The 25,093-nt window shown below is 41.8% G+C and overlaps 1 long non-coding RNA gene across 13 annotated transcripts in view; it reads left to right on the forward strand.

Annotated features, from left to right (window-relative positions):
- The window catches only part of LOC135229747 (uncharacterized), a 471,035-nt gene that overhangs the window by 401,332 nt on the left and 44,610 nt on the right, over nt 1–25,093 (forward strand). For 7 of the 13 annotated variants that reach the window (XR_010320438.1, XR_010320430.1, XR_010320437.1 and 4 more), the window contains 2 exons: nt 2,307–2,454; nt 9,598–9,772. This is a non-coding gene — a long non-coding RNA (uncharacterized LOC135229747). Of the gene's footprint in view, nt 1–2,306; nt 2,455–2,569; nt 2,589–2,706; nt 3,144–9,597; nt 9,773–25,093 lie in introns of those variants that run through there. The other 6 variants (XR_010320434.1, XR_010320433.1, XR_010320432.1 and 3 more) reach the window with 3 other exon arrangements.

Here is a 25,093-nt window from a genome sequence, read left to right on the forward strand (position 1 = left end):
ACCTGCTAAACTGTGAGAAAATAAATTTCTGTCCTTTAAAAGCCATCCAGTTGTGTTATTTTTTGTTATGGAGGGACTAGGTAACTAACACACATACCCGTGCTTATAAGTTCAGCCCAGCGCAGAATAATTTTCTTCCCTCCTTGGTCTAGCCCACCCGAACCTGCTCTTTCCCTATCAGTGTCCTTTGCTTTCACCTAAGAGCTATGACAGAGTCCGCTTGATGCTGACGCATTGAAATTTCAATTTATTTTTTATTTAGGATTACTATTAATTCCAATATTTTCTACGGTTTTCAATGGAGACAGTCCTATAATCTATGAATAGCAGTTATACTTTTTTTGTACTAGCTTACACTTCCAGTGTTAAATGTTTAATAAAAATAATGATAGAAGCATCCTTATTTTATTTTTTATTAATTTTAAAGAGAATGTCCCACACATCACCATGAACTATCACGCTAGTTGTAGTTTTCCACGTTCGGGAACTCCTTTTCTGTTCCATGTTTGCTCCTAGTCCTTATCTCTCCGTGTGATTGGATTTTATCAACCTGCTTTGCCCCCATCTCTTGAGGTGAGCATATGTCTTCTCTTCTTTCACCTATGCATGTGGTGAATGAAATTACTAAATCTTTAACGTTCACTCAAATTTGTATGCCTACAATAAACCGCCTTGATCATGGCATGTTACGTGGTTTACCCTTTGCTGGATTTCCTTTGCTGGCATCTTATGTAGGGTTTTGCATCTCAGTTACTGAGTGTGCTTGTCCTCTAACTCTTCTTCTACCTTCCTTCTCTAATTTGTTATCATTTTTAAACTAGCCATAAGGATCAAGTTAGGGGAGTGTCTCATGGTTTTCTAATCTCTGTTGACTATGTACAAGATTAAAATGACTGTTTCTTGCATGTTTGCTGGAACCTGACTGGAAACGATCTAGGTCTGCCATTTTCTTTGTAGGGAGATCTTGAACTACTGACCCATTTTATTTAGTGGTTAAAGGCCTCTTCTGGTGCTAATTTACTTGTAAAAAATTCTGATGCATGTTCTAGATTGCTCGAATCTCATCTTTAAATATTGATTATCAGGGCTTGTAGCCTCATGCAAGCCAATTAATCAATCCCAGATTTCCCCAAAGTCAGGCTCTGCAACTATTCCCGGTACCAAATTCCCTCATCTAAGACTTATTTGCAAAGAAAGAGACAACAGTATGCTATCTACGCAGTTGTGTATCCGCAGCCTTCTTGAGTCCATAACGTGAGGTTGCAGTCTTCTAATACTTTTTTTGTAATTGTTCTCTTTCTTATTTTTTTTTTCCTATTTTCACTGCCAATACCCCCCCCCAGTCTAGTAGTTTTAAAGTTGTGCGTTTCAGGTTCAAGTCTGTAATCCAGCTGGGATTCTGTGTGTGCTGCATGTGTGCATCAAAAGAACACGCTTCTAGAAGCAGAAAGCAGGCAGTGGGACTGTTGGGTGGTTGGCGGGGCGGGGGGAGGGGAGCTGCTGCCCAGAGAGGGCGCCCGAGGGAGGCAGGAGATGCCAGGCTGCCCACCGCAAGCCTGCAGACTCCAAGGAGGCGGTACCTGCGTGCGCCATGAGCCTTTTGAGACAGGCCCAAGCCCGCCCAGCCGGGTGCTAACCTCGCACCCGCCAGGCTTGCGGGTTCCCCCAGGACTAAAAAAAAAGGGGAAGCCTAAGGCCAAGGAGGGCAAGGTCTAGGGTCTGGACCTGGGAACTGGTTCTGCCACGTGTGATCGCAGCACTTATGCTGGGAAGGGGGGCAGGAAGCATATCGCAACGTGCGTCCGGACGATGACCCAGAAGGGCAGGAGTTGTGGTCACCCACGGACTCTGCGTCTGCATATGGAGGCCCCCAGGGTGCAATTCCAGGAGCAGAAGGCAAAGCCACAGAGGCCACAGTGCACCTCGCCGATGCTTCCCAGGGGCATTGCCCCAAATTTGGGGAACAGTCCCTCCTCTGGGCTAGGGACTTTGTTTCCTCCATTGTCATCACTGACTGTGAGCAGACTCTTGTCTACACAGACCAATGAGGAGTTATCAAAATGAGCTCCAAACTCCGGATTTGAGTTAAGGATCATAAATTAACACAGAGAAATACGACTTTAGCAATAAGTGCCTGCTTGAAGCCCAAGTTGCCTGAAAACATGGAATTTCAGTCTTTCAGCTCCTCTGCTAATCTAGGGACTAAGAACAGGATCTCACTGGAGCTCAAAGATGTGGGGCACTGGAAATACTCCTGGGTCTGTCTGCTCATGGCTGATTGCCTGATTCCCAGTTTTATTATACAGCTTAAATACAGACCAGAAGAGGAGTTTGGGGCTTGACACCTGACATCTTAACACCAGTTCCTGTTTCTTGAGGAAGGAAGAGGTAAAATAAATCAGCGTTTACTGTTTCCTTCTCCATCCCCGGAAGTCCTGATGAAGACCCTCTCAGGTAAGGATTGACAGGGAGTGGCTTGGTTTACTATTCAACTTTGTCCTTCAGTAACTTTGTTTATGTCCTGTGTGTAAACTATTGTGCATTGAGAAGCATTCTAATTCTTGTGCAGAAGGACTAGACCTCCTGCAGAATGACTATATTGTGCCTCCCTCGGGCACCCCTGTCTGCGCAGCACCCCCCACCCCCAACTGCCCAACCGCCTCTCTCCTGGCATTCTGCTTCTAGAAGCATGTTCTTTTGATGCAGAGATGCAGCACACACAGAATCCCAGCTGGATTACAGACTTGAACCTGAAGACCTTATGCAGAATGACAATTTATGAACCACTAAGCTCAGTACTAAAGCAGGTACTTACCCCTCAGAGAAGGCCCTGGGGGAGGTTGACACCTGCATTCCCCAGCGCTCCTGCTGCTCTAGAAGTGCCTGAAATGCCTCTCTGGGAAAGGCCTTCAGAGTAGTAGGCTCATGGCCCACGTGGGAATTCAGGCCTATTTTTCTGTTAGAACGTCTCATTTCGCTCTGAAAATATTATTATCCAGTTTATTCACCAGGCATGAGTACAGACATCTCATATTTTCAAAATTAACCCCATTCTCTAATACTAATTTGCCACCAAGAGTATATTCCAAAGTTTTTCCAATAGGCTAGAAAGTCTTTGCAAAGAGGGGAGTCCTGCGCCATGTTGTACAGTGACAACAGGGTTGGCATAATATGTTTACCGAGATACCTACCACTTTTTTTATTTTTTATTGTGCTTTATTTGAAACTTTACAGAGCAAATTACTTTCTTGTTCAACCATTTATACACAATTGTTTTGTGACATTGGTTGCAATATTCATGATGTGTCAACATTGTCCTCTCCTATTTTTTTTTTTTATGCTCCAGTTCCCCGTTTCCATCCACCATGATTCCTGTTCCGTCCTGCCCTCTTTTCAGTGCTTTTGGGCTGGTTTTGTACTTTTGGTCTCATACACATGATTGAACTAAGAAACACTTTCTTCACGTGTGTTGTTGTTTGTTTTATAGACCTGTCTAATCTTTGGTGGAGGGCGAACTTCCGAAGATACTTTCCACTTTGTTGCTTTCCATAATTCCTGAAATTCCAAGCCTGCCACCTGAAGAACTTCCTTTAGTGTTTCATTTAGAGCAAGTCTGGTGGCGATGAATTCTCTTAAGCGTCTTTCACCTGAGAATGTCAATATTTTTCCTTTACTCATGAAGGAAATAACAGCCTATAGAACACTGGGTTAATGTTTCTTTTCTTTCAGTGTTGAAAAAATGTTGTTTTCACAGCCTTTTGGCCTCCATGGCTTCTGATGATGAATACAGAGTCATTCCAACTGTTTCTCCTGTGTGAGATGAGTTGTTTTCTCTCTAGCTTCTTTGAAGATATTTTCTTGGTCCTTGTTATTCCACAATTGACAGTGAGGCATTTGGGCGTAAAATTATGTGAGTTTAACTTGTTGGAGTTTGCATAGCTTCTTGAATCTGTAAGTTTATGTCTTTCAACAAATTGGGAAAGTGTTGAGCCAGTATTTCTTCAGATACTTTTTTCTACACCACATATTTTCTCTACACCTTATGGAATTCCAATAAATAAATGTTAGATATTTTTGAATTTTTTTGAGGCTCTGTTCATTTTTTTTCAATATTTGTTCTCTGTTTTCAGATTGGATATTTTCAATTGAACTGTTTTCATCTCATTGATCCTTTTGTCTGTCAACAGCATTCTGCTGTAGAGCTGATCAAGTGAATTTTTTATCTCTATTTTTCTGTTTTTCCTGTCTAAAATTTTCATTTGTGAATGGTTTCTATGTATTTTTCTATTTTTCTAAGTTGTGCCTGTTACTTCTTTGAGCATGGTTAAAGTAGCTTTTTAAAGTTTTTGTCTGTGATTCCAAGACTGTGTCTTACTTCAATCTTACAGAAAATGTCGATGTTGTTTGTTTTAGGAATCACTTGACCCAGTTATGTTCAGGCTGCAGGTTCTTTCCCAACTTCTGGATGCTGTGGCTCAGATGTCAGTTCAGATTTTGAAGACTTTGCAGTGATATTTGGATGTAATCTATGGGAGTGTCACTCAGTCTGGGACCTTGTTGGTGTTCTAACCCATAATGCAGTTCTCAAAGGATTGATCTACTTCTTAGGGTCAGAGCAAAGCATATGCAACCGTGGGAGTGGGGAGGGGTATGAAAAACAACTTTATGGTACCCCTCTCTTGAGCCGCCTGGTCTCTGTCTCTCTGAGGCTCTCTGATGTCTGAGCAGCTACCTTCCTGGTCCACTGGCAAGAATGTTGGGGCTTTAATCTCTTCATTCTGCTGTGCAATTAAGTGACTGGGTCTGCGTATGAGGCCAAATAACGGTAAGATGGAGAAAACGTAACAGAGATTCCTCTATATTATTTGGTCCTTATATACTTAGGTCAGAGAGAAGGCACACTGTTTCGGGTGATACTTTGAAACAGGTATGGAGAAAAAGGCATTAACAGGTGGATAGCTGCATACTAGGTGTTACGGATTAAATTCTGTCTTCCCAAAATGTATATATCACCTTGACTAGGCCATGCTTCCCAGTATTGTGCGATTATCCACCATTTTGTCAGCTGATGTAATTTTCCAATGTATTGTAAATCCTACCTCTATGATGTTAATGAGCGAAGATTTGAAGCAGTTATGTTAAGGAGGCAGGGCTCAATCTACAAGATTAAGTTCTGTTTTAAGTCAATCTCTTTTGAGATATAAAAGAGAAAAGAGCAGAGAGACAGGGGGACCTCAGTAGCACCAAGAAAGAAGTGTCAGGAGCAGTGCATCCTTTGGACCTAGGATCCCTGTGCTGAGAACCTTCTTGTCCAGGGGAAGATTGGTGACAAAGACCTTCTCGTAGGAGTGACAGAGAGAAAAAGCCTTCCCCTGGAGTTGGCACCCTGAATTTGGACTTATAGCCTCCTAGACTGTGAGGGAATAATTTTCTTTGTTAAAGTCATCCGTTTGTGGTATTTCTGTTACAGGAGCACTAGATATCTAGGACGCTAGGTACCAGGAGATGTACATTTCCCAGCTCTTTCACTCCCAGGGACACTGTGACTAAGTAGCCAATGCCATAAATCCATGCGAGCAGACTGTTCTGATTACTGCTTTGACTCTACTGTCTGTTATGGTAACCACACCCACCTTGTCTTTGTTGATTGAGTGCCACCACTTGGCTGCTACCACCATGGGGTCCAGTCAACTGCATTGTAGTCAGGTGTCTTCATTCAGTTAGGGCAGTTCTCACTGTGGACTCTTACTTATATAAAATAGCAACCACAGAAGTCTTCAATAATGCTGGGGCTTGCTTCCCAAATTTGGACCTCACTGCTATGGTAAAAAGAGAGCCCTCTGGGCACTCCGTGTGTGGGTCTGTGGGTCCAGCCTAATAAATCCATTCTAACATGCCAATTTCCCTCAGCCTTTGGATACCTTCTCCTACAGTATACAATGGCAGATCTGCCATTTCCACTTGATTTATTTTAGGCCACCACTTAATCCATGCTTCAGTAAACCAGCCAAATAAACTATGAGATCCTTTTCTAACCTCTCAAGCTGAAACACTGAATGAAGAATCTATGCTTCCTGGGCCTATATCAATAAACTCAGACTAATCCACCTTTATGTTGCTTGCACCGTTATCCCACACCCATAATAGCCATTCCCACACATATTCACCAGGTTTCTGTATGTATGTATATATTAGAAAAATCAAGCAGTTCTTTTGGAGTTTAGCATAGCTTTTCCTGGATCACACTTCATAGCTCACCTTTCGGGGCTTGTTGGGACTGAAGTCTAGGTATAGGTCTAGAAGCAAAAATGGGCAGTGGCAGTGGGATGTTCAGCCGTGTCTTATAAGGCATCTGCCTAAGGTGATGCCCCAGGCAATGCCCCAGACACCATGCCAGGAGACAACTCAAACAAGACACTTCAGGCACAGCTGGGGTAATCTCATCAGATGGAGGTGGAAGGGATAATTGTTTTACTGGGAAGGGTGGCTTAGCCGGCAAAGTTAGAGAATCTCTTCAGATGGGAGTAAGAGGTCTGGTTCTGTTAGGAAGAGCGATTCAACAGAAATTGGAGGTTCATTGTCCCCCGCTTCCTGACTATCTGCCCATATGTCCTAATCCCAAGTTTCAGGATCCCATTTCTTCCCAATCAGTGCCCTGACTCTAACTTCAGAAACCATTTGAGGTTGGATATTCAACCGGCGCTTTAATTCAGTCACTCTTATGATAAGAATCTGAGTTTATTTTTGGCAGCATTAGCCTCGTTACTATAAGAAATATGGTTTTCTTTCTGGGCACAAGTGGCAGCTTTCAGATCTTGTATGTGGTGCTTGAGCTTTGAGCCCATTTCTTTCATTCACCAGTGTGGCTCCAAAAGCAGGACCAACCAAGCAGCTTCCTTATTATTCTTATTCTGACAAAATTATAGAAAAGTATCAAATATGTAATCAGGCAGAGCCTTGTCTCACAAATATTTGATCCAGTTGTAGTAGTATTTTGCGTATTTCTATTGTCACCTCCCACCATGGATTAGCAATAGCCTGTTTACTACTGGAGACAGTCATCAGTGCCTTTAAGACTAGCCAGACTTGAGAATCAATTCAGAAAACTCATCCTTAAGATTTGGTTCCTCTAGAACCACTGTAGGTACCAAATGTCTTAGCCTGGGATCTCTAGAGATGCAAAACTGCTGAACAGAATATATATATACACACATATATATAAAAAAAAAAGAGTGTGTGTATATATATGTGTGTGTATGTGTGTATATATATATAAAAAAATTTTTTTTTTTTTTATATGGAAACCCTAGTTGCATAATGGTTAATAGCTATAGCTGCTAACCAAAAGGTTAGCAGTTCGAATCCACCAGGCGCTCCTTGGGAACTCTGTGGGGCAGTTCTGCTCTGTCCTGTAGGGTCACTATGAGTTGGAACCGACTCGACAGCAATGGGTATATATATGTATGTATATATATATATATATATACACACACACACACATACATATATATACGCATACATATGTTAGTTGTGGCTGTTAGATGCCATCGATCCTGTGTAAAACAGAATGAAACACTGCCTGATCCTGAACCATCCTCACAATCATTGCTATGTTTGAACCCATTCTTGCAGCCATTGTGTCAGTTCATGTTGTTGAGCGCCTTCCTCTTTTTTTCTGACCCTCAGCTTTTCCAAGCATGATGAGCCTCTCCTGGGACAGGTCCCTCCTGAAAATATGTCCAAGGCACGTGAGACGAAGTCTCACCATCCTTGCTTCTATGGTGCAATCTTGGTGTACTTCTTCCCAGATGGATTTGTTTATTCTTCTGGCAGTCCATGGTATATTCAGTATTCTTTGCCAACACCATATTTTAAATGAATCAGTTCTTCGGTTTTCCGTATTCATTGTCTAACTTGCTCAAGCATGTGAGGTGATAGAAAATATCATGGCTTTGCTCAGGCACACCTTAGTCCTCAAAGTGACATCTTTCCTTCACAACACTTTAAGGAGGTCTTTTGCCATAGATTTGCCCAATGCAATACATTGTTTGAATTCTTGACTGCTGCTTCTGTGGGCATTGATTATGGATTCAAGTTAAATGAAATGCTTGATGACTTCAGTATTTTCTCTATTTATCATGGTGTTGCTTACTGGTCCAGTTGTGAGAATTTTTGTTTTCTTTATGTTGAGGTGTAATCCATACTGAAGGCTGTAGTGGTTGCTCTTCATCAGTAACTGCTTCAAGTCCTCTTTACTTTCAGCAAGCAAGGTCGTATCAGCTGCATATCATAGGTTGTTAGTGAATCTTTCTCCAAAACTGATGCCATGTTCTTCTTCTTACAGACCAGCTTCTCAGATTATTTGCTCAGCATACAGATTGAGTAAGTATGGTGAAAGGATACCACCATGACACATAACTTTCTGATTTTAAACCACACGTATCCCCTTGCCCTACTCAAATGACTGCCTCTTGGTCTACGTAGATATTCCGCATGACTACAGTTAAGTGTTCTGGAATTCCCATTCTTTGGTAAGCTATCCATAATTTGTCATGAGCCACACAGTTGAGTGTGCTTGTATAGTAAACAAAAATAGGTAAACATCTTAGTGATAGTCTCTACTTTCAGCCAAGATCCATCAGACATCAGAAATGATATCCCACGTTCCATGTCTTCCTCTGAATCCAGCTTGAATTTTTGGTAGTTCCCTGTCTGTGTACTGCTGCAACTGTTTTTAAATTATATTCAGCAAAATTTTTCTTGCATGTGATGTTAATGACATTGCTCGATAATTTCCGCATTGCGTTGGACCACCTCTCTTTGGAATGGGCACACATATAGATCTCTTTCAGTCATTTGTTCAGGTAGCTGTCTTCCAAATGTATTGGAATAGACAAGTGAGCACCTCCAGCACTGCGTCCGTGTGTTGAAACATCTCATTTGGTACGCCATCAATTCCTGGAGCCATGTTTTTTGCCAATGGCTTCAGTGCAGCTTGGAGTTCTTCCTTCAGTACCATCAGCTCTTGATCCTATGCTACCTCCTGATATGGTTGAACGTCGACCAATTGTTTTTGGTGTATTGAGTCTTTGTGTTCCTTCCATCTACTTTTGATGTTTCCTCTGTTGTTCGATATTTTGCCCATAGAATCCTTCAGTATTGCACCTAGAGGCTTGAATATTTCCTTCAGTTCTTTTAGCTTGAGAAATGCCAGGTGTTTTCTTCCCTTTTGGTTTTCTAACTCCAGATCTGTTCACATTATATTATCATACTTTGTCTTCTCCAGCTTCCCTTTCAGGTATTCTATTGAGCTCTTTTACTTTCTTTTTCCTTCTATTCTCTTTAGCTACTGTACATTCAAGAGCAAGATTCAGAGTCTCTTGTGACATCCTCTTTGGTGTTTGCTTTCTTTCCTGTCTTTCTAATGACTTTTTGTTTTTTTCATATATGATGTCCTTGCTATCATCCCACAACTAATCTGGTCTTCGATCATTAGTGTGCAGTGCATCAAATCTCTTCTTGAGATGGTCTCTAAATTCAGGTTTGATATACTCAAGGGCATACTTTGACTCATGGACTTGTTTGAATTTTCTTCAGCTTCAACTTGAACGTGAGTATGAGCAACTGATCATCTGTTCTGCAGTCAGCCCCTGGCCTGATTCTGACTCATGATATTGACCTTCTCCATCATCACCTTCCACAAATTTGTTTTCTGTCTATTCTGCCTGGAGTGGTTCACGAGTATAGTCACCGTTTATGTTCCTGACGAAAGGTATGTGCAATAAATAAGTCATTGGTCTTGCCAAATTCTATCATGTAAGCTTCAGTGTCATTTCTATCATCAATACCTTATTTTCCAACTGCTGATTTGTCTGCTTTGTTTTCAACTTCGCATTCTAATTACGTAATTATCAGTACATCTTGATTCATCAATGCATCATGTTTGATCAGTTTCAAACTGCGGAACTTGGTAAAAACCTTCAACTTCTTCATCTTTCACATTCATGATTTGTGTGTAAATTTGAATAATAGTCTTATTAACTGGTCTTCCTGGTAGGCCTGTGGGTATTAACCGATTGCTCGTAGTGTACTTCAGAAAAGATCTTGAAATGTTCTTTTTATCGATGAATATGGTGCCGTTCTCTTCAGTATCTCAATCCTGGCATAGTAGGACATATCATTGTCTTGTTTAAAATGTCCAAAACCAAGCTATTTCAGCTCACTAATGCCTTGGATTACTGACCTTTATGCATTCGATTTCATTTTTGATGACTTCCAATTTCCCTAGATTCATACTTCCTTTATTCCACATTCTGATTATTAATGAATATTTGCATCAGTTTCTTCTCATGATGAGTTGTGCCCCATCAGCAAATGTCATTAAAGTGGGATCTACTTTGAGGAGGTCGCTCTTCCCCACTTGTATTTTGAGTGCCTTCCAACCTAAGGGGTTATCCTCTGTCATTCAATCAGACAGTGTTCCAGTACTATTTGTAAGATTTCACTGGCCACTTGTTTTTAGAAATAGATCACTAGGTCCTTTTTCCTAGTCTGTCTAAATCCAGAGCTCCACTCAAACCTGTCTACCATGGGGGACCCTGGTGGTATTTGAAATACCGGTGGCATAGCTTCCAACATCACAGCAACATGCAAGCCACCACACTACAACAAACTGACAGAAGAGTGGTGGGAGTTAGGAATGAGAAGAACCAAAAAGAGTGCTTCTTCCATGTCTGCTGATTTAGAGGAACCATGAAAAATTGTCAAGTGAAGAGTGATTCAGAGAAAAACATGGGTAGAGTGTGACGTAATTTCCATAAAAACAAACAAATGAATGTACTTACATGTGTCCCGGCAAAAAGAAGTGTGTAAAAGGGTACATATGTATCTTTGGACACTGGACACTTCAGGGAAGCAGGTACAATATACTTATGTGGGGATGGCTCTTATTATAACTTCTATATACAAATCTCTATTGTTAAATGTGTTATAAGAATGTAAAACCTTTTAAAGTTTAATAACATCATACGTGTATGTGTGTGTATTTGAAACTTTTTTTTTTTTTTTACTATTTTATATATGTTTTTTCTAGTTATCTAGTGTGGCTATAGCAGAGATACCACAAGTGGATGGCTTTAACAAACAGAAACTTATTCTCTCACAGTTTAAGAAGCAACAAGTTTGAAGTCAGGGCACCAGGTCTAGGAGAAAGCTTTCTCTCTTTGTGGCTCTGGGGGAAGGTCCTTGTCATCTATCTTCCCCTGGCCTAGGAAATTCTCAGTGCGTGGACACTGGGTCAAAAAGACGTGCTCCACTCCAGGCACTTCTTCCTTGGTGGTATGAGGTCCCTCTCATTTCCGCTCACTCTTCTCTTTGTATCTCAAAAGAGACTGACTCAAGACTCACCCTAATCCTGTAGATTGTGTCCTCCCTCATTAACCTAACTGCCTCTAATCCCGCCTCATTAACATCACAGAGGTTAGAATTTACAACACATAAGTAATCACATCAGATCACAAAATGCAGGACAACCACACAATACTGGGAATCATGGTCTGGCCAGGTTGACACACATTTTGGGGGACACTATTCAATCCATAACAATAGAGAAAACACTATCTTCAATGGCAGATTCAGAGACTTTTATCAATCTATGAAGGGCAAACACAGAAATTGAACAAAATTCAGACCAGCGAAGTATTGCTTGCTCTTGTAACTAATGACTTCTTCTGGTCTCTATGCCTGGAAATGGCCAAAAAGAATTCTGTGAGGATTAATTCAGTTATTGCTAAAACATCTACTGCATTTACATGTCTACAGATAAGGAAGAATGCTGGACACCATGTGTGATTCATTAAGTAACACAGGGACTATTAGACTGTTGTTCTCCTTCTCTGATATGCCACTATCACCTTCTCCCCTTGTTGCTCTCCTGAAAAACCCACACTTGTATATTCTAGGCTTTTTTCCAGGATTGAATTTGCAGGAAGTTAAAGATATATCTTTGAAAGATAAAAAAGACTTTGGCCACATTGTCTTTAGACAGTTGAACTTCCCAGCCAACCTCTGTGCAGGATGGGAATTCACAATCCCTCCTACTCAGTACCTCTGAGCAGGACGGGATTTCTGTTTCATTATCAGGAGACTGTGGAATTCACCCCTCTTCAGAAAACTTACTTTCCTTTGCCTCAAACTCTCCCTCTCAGGATCTGTCACGGTCACTCTGAGAAATTCACATGGGCAGCCTGTATGGAAGTGCCCATCCTAGAGGCCCTGCCCTCCTTTCCTTGCTCCATAGGGCTTCCTCTGACACTTGGGGTCGCATCTCCCAGGGAGTACACACCTCTGGCACTTCCAGGGATTCCCAGGCCCTGGGATACTGTGGATGGGACTTGGAACTCAATCTGTTTCTTCCCATCCTCACCTTTGGTTATCTGTGTTCTGTCTTCACCAGATTTAGGAGGCCTTGTCTTCTCTTTGCTCGTTTCATCTCAGTCAAGCTTTTCTATTCCAACTCTCTGATCTCAGGACAGATCAGGTTAGACCACAGAAAAGAGAAAAGACCAAGCAAACATCACTGATCTGTGCAGAAGCTGCTGGGAAGAGATTCGATTCTCATTGGTTTAAGGTTTTATGCCCACTGCTCACCGGCAGGCAGGTTCCCCTCAGAGTCTGGCTTCTATCTGGTACCTTGTACTACAAAGAACTCAGTGACCAGCCCACCTTCACAATCACACCTCCCTTAGAGCTATCTTTGCAGAGGCTCTTTCTCAGACTTCCATGTCCCACTGAAATCCCATTTCTCTTTCCTTACAAACATTGTGCTCATTCTCAGGGCCCTGAGACCTCATCTGCAGATGAGTCTTGTCCTCTTCTCTCCTTGGCGGGGGGAGCTTTGGAGTGGACCTCATGTCTTCGACAGCTATCCTGGGGCTTCTTCCACCCTGGTGCTCTAGGGCTGGATCTCTCCATGTACTAGAGGGGGCGTGGAAGGGGCACAAGGCTGAAAGAGTGGATCTTCCAGGTGAGGTGGGTTTAAGAAGCCTGAATGAAGTTCTTCCCTGAAGGGTGCATATTTTGCAGTCCAGACATCCTGCTTCTCTCAGTCTAAGAGTCCTAGCACGTCTTCAGGCGCTTTCTCCTTTGACCTTGAGGCCATGCCTGCACCCTCTGCAGCCAGGTTTCTGACATGTGTAGCAGCACCAGTAGGTGTGGTAGCCTCTTCAGCCCCTGTCTCCTCCTCCAGATGCTCCTGGAGGTACCTGGCTCTTCTTGCCAGGACTCCAGGATGCTGACCAGGAACTCAGTGTTGGTTAGACTGAGGGCAGACCTGATGGCACTCACTTTCTTCAAAAACTCAGCCTCAAGACCAGGGGCCTTTTGCCGACAGGGGTGTGAGATGTTTTGGTCTGGTCCGCCAGACCGTCGCTAACCCCTTGACCTTACACACTTGGGTAGAATACCCATACTTGACCTATGGATCTCTGGAGTAATTTGATGAGTGAGAATTCTGCCTAGTGGAAGCTGATGCAGATGGCCTTGCTGATACTTGGGGAATCCTCCTGGGCTTGGAACTTGGGCTTTTTGTTCTCATGTTCTACCCTGAGTGACCCTTTCCTCTTGGGTTGAGACTTGCAATAGTGGAGAGTTAATTTACATGAGCCCTCTGGGCTCTGGTGTCTCAACTGTGACCTAAGTCTCTGGTCTAGGGATCCCTGGAGGCCTCTCCATCACCACCATCCTCCACTTCCACAGTCCCCATGGTTTCTTTCTTCTTCCCCAGGCACAGACCATACTTTAGGGAATTTACTCTGGGCAATAAAGTCTCCTCCAGAAAATTTCAGTGATGGTACTACCTTATAGCAAAAGTCTATCGTTTTTCAAAAAATTATAATACATTGATTTAAAAATAAAACTCCCAGTTTTCTTTTAGTAGATTCCAATTCATAGCAACCCTATAGGACAGAGTAGAACTCCCCTTAGGGTTTCCAAGGAGCAGCTGGTGGATTCCAACTGCCAAACCTTTTAGTTAGCAGCCGAAGGTTTATCCTGTGATAGTTTATAATATAAACAGAGGATCGCCACATTAAAAAAAAATTTTTTTTTTTTGCGTTTGTTGGATGGAAGTGAATTTGCTCCTGTGGAATATGGAAGTTACCTCATGCTCTGCACCTTCATGATAATACATGGTTTCTCTAAAAACTGTTTTCTATGAAAGTTATTTTTTTTAGTAAATTTAGAGTGTAAACATTGAAACAGGAGAATCGGTCTCCTCTTTGTAACTTGTTTTCATCCTCCTTTGAAGGGAAGGATTTTCATAGAAGGAATTATACTTAAAGAGACAGCGTAATTTGTACTTTTCTGTGTGATTTAAAACTTCTCCTCGTACCGTTAACTAGCCTACACCAGGAGATTAAAATTGCCTTTCTCTGAACAGAAGCCCATTACCATGTCCTTCAGCGTGAGGCAGAAACAGATGTCCATATTTGAGAGTCTGATGGCACAAACCTTAGTAGCTGAATCACAACCATGCCTCCTGTGTGGGCGGGCGGGGCTTGTATATGTCAGCTTAAGGGTCAGTTTTTTTCTGAGTTTGAGGGAATGATTGGCGAGTTAAGGAAGAAAGAGAAGGAGTTTGGGAGGGGAGTGTAAGCTCCAGTGACAGACAGAAGATGGGGTGGGGGATCTCTCAAAGGGTATTAGAGGCCAGTCAGAAAAGCAGGAAGCAGCAGGAAGCAGGGCCAGTGGAGGGCAGCACTGGGTGGAGGAGGACAGCAGAGGTAATAGTAGTGGGGAGGGCAACAAAACTGGCCTGAAAAGAGTGATACATGACTGATCCTAGATGAAGCTCAGGTTAAGAAAAGTAGGAAAATAAAAAATTCTATCCTGTAGCCATGTTTGTGGTTAGGGGTTGTTAGGCTCTTGAGGGAGGTGGGCAGGAGACACAGGAGGGGAAGGGGAGTTCCTGGATCTAGGAAGGAGTCTACAGCCCTTCTTCTGCCCTCAATGATGTGGGTTCTGGCCTCTTCAACCTACCACTCCCAGAACCTCCTGAGAAATTTCCTTAGTTCTTCACATGGTATATTAATTCCATCTCATTAGAAAATATAATAATGAAGTACGCTTCTTGCAACCCACACTTTCCACCATCCTGTACTCTCTGCCCCAGTTGCCCACTGGCTTCCTTCCTTTCCACCATGTTCAGATCCAGAACAAAAGAGTGCCTTGTCTGCAGCTATTCTGGAAAGCTCTCAAACTTACAATTGAATTCTTTCATTTCATCCCTCATTTATTCCTACATTTCTTATTGACAAAATAAACTTTGGTTAATTATCTACTAAATGACAGAAAGTGCTTTCTCAGGAGAATCTTCCTTATGACCTTATCCATTCATCCCAAATCCTTCATCTTGTCCTACCATGGCTCTCTTTTCTGGTGGAAGTCAGACCTTTTGTTCTGTAGCACTCATCAATCTGGGACAACTTTTCCTCACCTTTATCTGGAGTCTTAGAGAAAGGCCTTTTCCTCGTGTGTCACTGTTTCATCCTGCTTGGGTGAAGATGTCCAAACATAATGGTCTGAAGGACCTTTATCCCTTCTCCCAGCAGGAAGCTTTGATAACCTGGGGACTCTGGCTTGCTCCTGAATTTCCTTGATTCAGTAGCTACAGTTTCTCTCCCACAAGACCTGAGGTCGGCACCCTTTTCAAAAAGCAGCTGAGATCTGAGTTAGCACCAAGGCTTCCGTAATCCTGTGTGACATCATTGCTGACAGTGCTGAGTTCCATGGGCCCAGTTTGGAGCTAAACACGGCAACCAGAAAAACATGAAACTGTCAGGTAGGCGCTTGAGGAGTGCTAGTGCCAATGTGGGAAGAAGGAGATTAGATACTAAAAATGAATTGAAACTTTTCCGTGCCGTGTAAGGGGTTACTATCCCTTGGTGGGTAAAGAGAGCACAGGGAATGATAACAGTATCATGGGCAGCTGCTTTCTCCCAGTCCTCTCATTTGACTCTGTTGGAATCATGTCTCTCCAGCTCTGGTTATAAAATGTCCACTCTGAGCCACTCTTAGGTCTCCTTAGCCTCTGAGTCTTCACACAGGCTCTGCTCTCTGACTAGGAGATGTTCTCTCCCTTCCCATCTGCTGGCCTACTCTCCCTGGTGAAGCGTGGAGGTGAAGAAAACTGACCCCACTGGAACAGATGAGGTTTATGACTTACCAAAAAGCCCTAAGACTCAGGAATTTTGTGGTCAGCCAGAATGGGAAGTTTGGGAGTTGACTTGGGGAAATCCCATGACAGACTCTGTTTTTGTTTAGGAGGCCATTTAGAAGAGAAACCAGCAAATGGGGAGACCATTTGAGGAAGAAATTAAGAAGGTTGGGGTGGTGATGAGGAAGGAGGAGACTTCTCCAAGGAAAATAAAAGTTCCAACATGGGGATGGTAGGGGCTTGTTTTGTGTGACCCCAAAGGACAGAAGAGGCAGGAATGGTAGGGAAACAATAGAACAAAAGATAATCTGTGCCTGTTCACAAATGTAACAAATCCCCCAGTGTTTTTACCCTGTTTCCTCAGACTTTTCTCATCAAGCCATCCTTCCCTTTTTACTGAAGCCTGTGGAAAATACCTGGGGCTTCCTGGATGCTCGGCCTTTTTTCATCCCTTAACTATTCAGTCATATTCCCAACTTGGTTCAGGCATGACTTCCTGGTTGTAGTCTTCCCTGAATCTTCTCCTGGTAGATGAGTCCACTTCTTGCTCTGTACTCCATTGTACCCAGGAAACCCTTTACCACAGCATAAAACACAGTTGCATTTACTACACATTCTTCCTCTCTCTGTGCCCATGCCTTCTATGAGACTCCAGAGTACCTTTCATTAGCAGGAGGAGTCTTTTTCCACCTGTTAGTTGAAGGCTGACCATACAGTTGCTTTGGCCCTTGGAATAGTAGCAGAGATGATACAAGGAGAGAATTGAAAAGATTTTACATTGAGTCTTGCCCTTTTGTTGCTCTTAAACCATGAGAACCTGTGGGAGTGACCCCAGGCCAGCCTGCTGAATGATGAGGGACCATTGGAAAGAGGATCCAGCAGTTTCACTGAGTTGATTTGAGGCAAACTGGCTCGGTGGTGAGCTGGAAGCAAATTGTAGACAGATGAATAAGCCCTGCTACGAGCCACTGTAGCTGGCCCAGATCAGAAGAACCCCAAATTGACAACCTGCAAAATTGTGAGCTTAGTAAATGGTTGTTTTTTTAAGACACTATATTTTGGAGTCATTTGTTACACAGCAATACGTGACTGATACACCTGTTAACTTGGCTGTTTCTCTCACCAGGCAGTGAGGCAACTTCTCTAAGTCATTTCATCACCGAGAGCATCTGGCCTAGGGTCTGACATGTAGCTGTTCATACAGGAAATCTTTGTTGACTTAATGCATGAATGGGTAATACGAATTGTATGTGTGAGTCTGCACAAAATCATGTATGAAAAAAAGCATGATTTTTTAAAAAATAAAATGAATTGAGGCTCAGAACTACCTGCTTACAAAATTGAGGGGAGTTTTTAACCTCACTTACTTTTAGGGTACTCCCTCATCCAGATATGCAATAATTCCCAGGGTCTGATGAAGGACCAGTGCTTGGAGAAGACCTTCAACACACCCATTGCCTCAGCCTATGTGGGTGATCTCTCTAGAAGCATTCGGTCTGCTGTTTCCCTTCTCAGCTGGAGCATGAGAACCTTGGTGGGGCTGTCAACAGCATAACAGGGTTTGTCTACTTATGTGCCTGCATCAGCCTTTGAGGTGCTGTAACCTACTCCAGGGCACTATCAAGAAGGAGATCCTACCCCTTCCCAATGTCTAGGACCCTACTATCTGACTGTCACTCTTCCCCTGGGCTCCAGTTCACGCAGTGTGATCACCTCAGTGAGCTGAGGCTTTTACCACAGACTCTTCAGAGTCTTGAAGTTTCAGGGCTTCAACACTGTGAGTCCAGCTATCTCCTTGAAATGAGGTAGGGAAGGAGGAAAAACGTAGGAAGATTTTATTTTCCATTTAATGTTGCAATAAAATTTCTTGCCGTGCATTTTCGAAGGGTCCTGCCTAACAATTCCCTCTGTTCTCTTACAAGATGTAGGACGATGAAGAGTGAATGTTTGTTGTGTCATAATCTGCAGAAGGCTGCAAAGTGCACATGGGGTCCATTCCCCCGATGCTCACACTAGAGCACCCCACCCACGTGGAAATCTCTGCAAGTGCTACTGAGTCCCTCCCACATCCACAGTGAACAGTTTTCAGGTTCTTATAAGAGGGAATTGTGTCCTAACACCAGCTGCTCCCTGGAAACCCTATGGGGCAGTTCTACTCTGTCCTGTAGGGTCTCTGAGTCAGAATTGACTAGATGGCTACTGGTTTGGTTTTTTCTTTCAGCCGAGTGGTGAGAGTTTGATGTCAGCTCCATAATCATGTTATTAAAAAATAATGACAGGGTGGCAGGTGAAAGCAACAAAACAAAACTGAAATGAAATGGCTTTTTCACATTTATTGGCCCCACGGAGTTCCTTCGAGGTGTTTACTTTTCACTAGGTTCGGAGAAATGTTTGTGAGAGAGACACAGCTTGAGATAGCTCCAAAATTACATGTTTCCCTCCTTAAGGTTAGGTTACATTAAGAGCTGGTTGGCTGGTTTATCATCTGCCTGCTTCACAAAAATAGAAGGCCCATGCAGGCAGGAACTTGTCTGTTGTGTTTGTCAGAGCATCCTGGTACCTGGCACCTAAGAAGTGCTAAAAAATGATTTGAGTGAATGTGGGTGGGTTTTTATGAAAAACACTGTGTTGCTGTCTTTATTTAGTTAAATAGTGAAAACAGGGATAAGGAAAATGGAGACAATTATTTGTATAATTTAGAGTTACATAAGATGAGAATAGAACCTGAATAATGAAGAGATAAAAAAATAAGCTGTACGGATGGAATGTACCCCCTTCCCTTTGCTCTGGAGGGAGACATTTTAAAATTGGATTGTTTTTTTCCTACTGATTTATAGGTTCTATATGTTAATTGAAAAGTTAGTCTTTTAGGAATCACAAATACTTCTATTGAGATACAATTCACCTGCCGTAACACTGCCTTTGAAAATATGCACAATACCGTGGCTTTTAGTATATGGGCAGACTTGGCACAACAGTCACCACTGTCTAGCTTCAGAATATTTTCAGTGCCCCGTAAATAAAGGCCCTTGTTAATAAAGGCGTATTAACAGTCATCCTCATTACTCCTTTCCTCCAAGCCGTAGCAACCACTAATCTACTTCTGTCTGTGTTGGTTTGTTCTGGACATTTCATGTAAATGGAATCATACACGATGTGGTCATTTGTGTTTGGCTTCTTTCATTTAGCGTAATATTCTCAAGGTTCGTCCATATTGTGGCATGTATCAGTACTTGGTGCCTTTTGTGGTTCCAGTCTATGAATATACCACATCCTGTCTATCAGGTCATGACATTTGGGTTCTCTCCACATTTTGGCTGTTATGAATAACACTACTAGGAATCCTCTGTGTAAGTTTGTATGTGAACATGCTTTTGATTCTCTGGGCTACAGACCTAGGAGTGCAAGTGCAGTGTTGTATGGTAATTCTGTGTTTAACTTTCTGCAGAATTGCCAAACCATTTTCCAAAACAATTGGATCATTTTACATTTCCACCAGCGGTATTCCAGCTTCTGCACATCGTCGCCGACACTTGTTGTCCATCCTGTTGAGTTTAACGGTCTTACTGGTTTTGAAATAATAGTGCACTTTAGTTTTTTTTAGTTTAGATTTGCATTTCCCTGATGACTAATGAGGTTACGCTTCTTTTCATGTGCTTGTTGACAGTTTCTATATCTGCTTTCGAGAAATCTCTATTCAAATCCTTAGCCTGCAAACTTTTTTTCACCTTTTTGCCTGTATTTTTACTCTCTTCATGTACTTTTTGATATGCCAAAGATCTACAGATCTTAACAGTTTTAGCCTTCATATTTTGGGATTTTTAAAAAGTCTTTCTCTTTTATCAATAAAAAGAAAATAAAAACTTCTAAAATTTTTATGGTTGCATATTTTAATTTTAAATATTCGATCCATCTGGAATTTTGTTTTGTGTAAGGTATGAGAAAAAGGATGAAAACATTTTTACAGGTGGTCTGAGTAATTACCAAATTGCTACAAACGCTCCTTTTCCCATGACCCATATCTTAACTGCATTTTCCCGTAGTCTGTACAAAGACTCCTTTTTATAAAGGGAGGCCCACCATTCCCAGCCATTTCATTTTAAGGTTTGTTTTGCTGCAATTAAATCCCTTGTGTGTCTTATCTACACACCTTTTCTTTTAAGCTAATACAAATTTTGTGTGAATAGGACCTTGGCGAGTGTAAGATGGGCTTGAATTTCATAACTGGTTCCATGTGGTGCAGCCCAGCAGACGGACAGACAGAAGCAGGGGCTGCAGAGGCGACAGAAGCTATGAGAACATGAGCCTCTAGAGATTTGCTGCTGAATTTCACATAAAGCTCTAGACTTTTCTGTGTAAACTTATCATCATATATGGATATCACCTTACAACAGACAGAGAATAATGCTTTAAAAGTTAGACATTCCTAGGGAAGGTGTTTATTCCTTAGCGGATGCTGAGAAGTGTATGTGTTTTGGTGAAGATATGTACCCATTTCTACTGGGTATGTATCTTGAAGTAGAATTGCTGGGTCCTAGGATATATGTATGTTCACAGCTTTTGTAGATACGGACAAAACATTTTTAAAGTGGTTGTACCAAATTACACTTCCACTAGCGGTAGATTAGAGCTCCAGTTACTCCACGTTATACCCAATAGTTGGTATTTTCCATCTTTTCCGTTTTAGCCAATCTGGCGTGTAGGGGATAGTATCACATTGTGGCTTTTAATTAGAATTTCTCTGATAACCAGTGAAGGTTTGTCACTTTTCATATGTTTCTTGGCCATATAGAAATCTTTTATACAGTGTTCAAGTATTTGCTCATTTTTCTATCAAACTGTCTGCTTTCTTTTTCCTTTTTCCTTTTTGGATTGTTCTTTATGTATTTCAGAACCAAGTCAGTAGTAGGATATATGTATTGCAAATAACTTCTACCACATGAATTTACCCTTGTGGCTTGTCATGAACTTTCAGATTCAAAAACCCATCTTTTACAAAAACAAGCAAATGTGTAGACATAAAAGTTTATTAGGGGTTACCAGGGGCAGGAGGGAGGAAATAAAGGGGTGTTCCTGCATATGGAGACTGAGTTCTGGTTAAGAGTGGTGGAAAAGTCACATTGATTAAGGGCAGCGTTGCACAGCCAATTAATGCTAATTACTGTCAGTTGTTCAGTCACCAAAGGTTGTGTGGTATGTTTACAACAACAACAATGAGCAGCTGCTGAGGCAGCATAATAGTACTCAACGGATGAGGCGTATTCTTTTATTATACTTTTCTCTATTTTCTAATTTGTTTTTATAATATGCTACTGTTCAAATTAATAAAATGTTGCATGATGAAAGTGGATAACAAGGTCTATCCCACCCATTACATCCTTGTAAGGTTTAAATGAGGGACTACATGCCATCAGCAGAGGCTCAGCCTTAGTTGCCACTCGAGAAATGCTTCATTTCTCCCACTCTTCTGGCTCACTGTCTTCTCCCCTGGTTTATTTGCTCTTCTCTTTAGAGCTGGAAGCATGTGACCACTAGGCTTCCCGACACCATCATTCTGCTTTCCATACCAATGTTATTGTAGTCTTGGGTTCCTGGGCAGCCTCTCTGCAGGTTTAATCCTTTCACATCTGTTAAGTTATTATTTAAATATATTCCTTTAATTTTGTCCTGCTTATAGGAGTATATTCTAGTCACTGAAAATTTGGAGACTACCCTAACACACATGGGAACACCATGAGTAAGAATAGACTCCATGGCAATGGGTTTTATATGTGTGTCACACACATTTATGTATATTCACATAAATATTATATCCTGCTCCTTTCACTCAATATTAGCCTTTTCCATGATAATGTTTTGTTTATTTTACAGACAGCATCAAATTGTTTTATTATATTCTGCTGTGTGCAAGGAGTATATAATTTTAGCAATTTGACTATAGCTGAAATATTAAACGTGCATGTTTCTAGTAATCTTCAACCTATACTTAAATCTTTTAAAAAGATCTTTGCTATTGAACCTTTTTATCTAATTGTTATTCAGCATTCTTTAACACTAAGAGATAGTCTCAGGATCAACTCAGATCATATTTTCTCCCTCTTACACACGAAGGCCCTTAAAGTATTCAGAGATTGTTCTTGTTGTTGTTAGGTGCCGTCGAGTCAGTTCTGACTCATAGGGACCCTATGCACAACAGAACGAAACACTGCGTGATCCTGCGCCATCCTTACAATCATTGTTATGCTTGAGCTCATTGTTGCAGCCACTGTGTCAATCCACCTCATTGAGGGTCACCCTCTTTTCCACTGACCCTGTACTCTGCCAAGCATGATGTCGTTCTCCAGGGACTGATCCCTCCTGACAACATATCCAAAGTATGTTAAGACGCAGTCTCGCCATCCTTGCCTCTAAGGAGCTTTCTGGCCGCACTTTTTCCAAAACAGATTTGTTCGTTCTTTTGGTAGTCCATGGTATATTCAATATTCTTCGCCAAACCACAATTCAAAGGCGTCAACTCTTCTTCCGTCTTCCTTATTCATTGTCCAGCTTTCACGTGCATATGATATGATTCAAAATAGCATGGCTTGGGCCAGGTGCACCTTAGTCTTCAGGGTGAGATCTTTGCTCTTCAACGCTTTGAAGAAGTCCTTTGCAGCAGATTTGCCCAATGCAATGTGTCTTTTGATTTCTTGACTGCTGCTTCCATGGCTGTTGATTGTGGATCCAAGTAAAATGAAATCCTTGACAACGTCAGTCTTTTCTCCATTTCTCATGATGTTGCACGTTGGTCCAGTTGTGAGGATTTTTGTTTTCTTTATGTTGAGGCGTAATCCATACTGGAGGCTGTGGTCTTTGATCTTCATTAGTAAGTGCTTCAAGTCCTCTTCACTTTCAGCAAACAGGGTTGTGTCATCTGCATAATGAAGGTTGTTAATGAGCCTTCCTCCAATCCTGATGCCCCGTTCTTCTTCATATAGTCCAGATTCTCGTATTATTTGCTCAGCATACAGATTAAATCGGTATGGTGAAAGAATACAACCCTGACGCACACCTTTCCTGACTTTAAACCAATCAGCATCCCCTTGTTCTGTCCGAACAACTGCCTCTTAATCTATGTAAAGGTTCCTCATGAGCACAATTAAGTGTCCTGGAATTCCCATTCTTCCCAGTGTTATCCATAGTTTGTTATGATCCACACAGTCGAATGCCTTTGCATAGTCAATAAAACACAGGTAAACATCCTTCTGGTATTCTCTGCTTTCAGCCAGGATCCATCTGACATCAGCAAGGATATCCCTGGTTCCATGTCCTCTTCTGAAACCGGCCTGAATTTTTGGCAGTACCCTGTCGATATACTGCTGCAGCCGTTTTTGAAAGATCTACAGCAAAATTTTGCTTGCGTGTGATATTAATGATATTGTTCTATAATTTCCACATTCGTTTGGATCACCTTTCTTGGGAATAGGCATAAATATGGATCTCTTCCAGTCAGTTGGCCAGGAAGCTGTCTTCCATATTTCCTGGCATAGACGAGTGAGCATCTCCAGCGCTGCATCTGTTTGCTGAAACATCTCTATTGATATTCCATCAATTCCTGGAGCCTTGTTTTTCGCCAATGCCTTCAGAGCAGCTTGGACTTCTTCCTTCAGTACCATTGGTTCCTGATCATAGGCCACCTCTTGAAATGGTTGAATATTGACCAATTCTTTTTGGTATAATAATTCTGTGTATTCCTTCCATCTTCTTTTGATGCTTCCTGCATCGTTTAATATTTTCCCCATGCAATCCTTCACTTTCGCAATGCAAGGCTTGATTTTTTTCTTCAGTTCTTTTAGCTTGAGAAACACCGAGCATGTTCTTCCCTTTTGGTTTTCCATCTCCAGCTCTTTGCACATGTCATTATAATACTTTACTTTGTCTTCTTGAGAGGCCCTTTGAAATCTTCAGTTCTTTTACTTCATCAATTCTTCCTTTTGCTTTAGCTGCTCGACGTTCGAGAGCAAGTTTCAGAGTCTCCTCTGACACCCATCTTGGTCTTTTCTTTCTTTCCTGTCTTTTCAGTGACCTCTTGCTTTCTTCATGGATGATGTCCTTGATGTCATTTGAAAACTTGTCTGGTCTTCGGTCACTAGTGTTCAATGTGTCAAATTTATTCTTGAGATGGTCTCTAAATTCAGGTGGGATATTTTTGCTCTCGTGGACTTGCTCTCATTTTCTTCAATTTCAGCTTGCACTTGAATATGAGCAATTGATGGTCTGTTCCACAGTCCGCCCCTGGCCGTGTTGTGACTGATGATATCGAGCTTTTCCATCGTCTCTTTCCACAGATGTAGTCAGTTTGATTTCTGTGTGTTCCATCTGGCGAGGTCCATGTGTATAGTCACCGTTTATGTTGGTGAAAGAAGGTATTTGCAATGAAGAAGTCATTGGTCTTGCAAAATTCTATCATTTGATCTCCGGCATTATTTCTATCCCCAAGGCCGTATTTTCCAACTACTGATCCTTCTTTGGTTCCAACTTTTGCATTCCAATAGCCAGTAATTATCAATGCATCTTGATAGCACGTTTGATCAATTTCGGACTGCAGCAGCTGAAAAAAATCTTCTATTTCTTCATCTTTGGCCCTGGTGGTTGGTGTGTAAATTTGAATAATAGTCGTATTAACTGGTCTTCCTTGTAGGAGTATGGTTATTATCCTACCATTGACTGCGTTGTATTTCACGATAGATCTTGAAATGTTCTTTTTGACGATGAATGAAACATCATTCCTCCTCGAGTTGTCATTCCCAGCATAGAAGACTAGATGATTGTCTGATTCAAAATGGGCTGGTATTGCCTAATTCACTAATGCCTCGGATATCGATGTTTGTGCATTCCATT

Source organism: Loxodonta africana, unplaced genomic scaffold, assembly GCF_030014295.1.
Source record: "Loxodonta africana isolate mLoxAfr1 unplaced genomic scaffold, mLoxAfr1.hap2 scaffold_49, whole genome shotgun sequence".
NCBI lineage: Eukaryota > Metazoa > Chordata > Mammalia > Proboscidea > Elephantidae > Loxodonta > Loxodonta africana.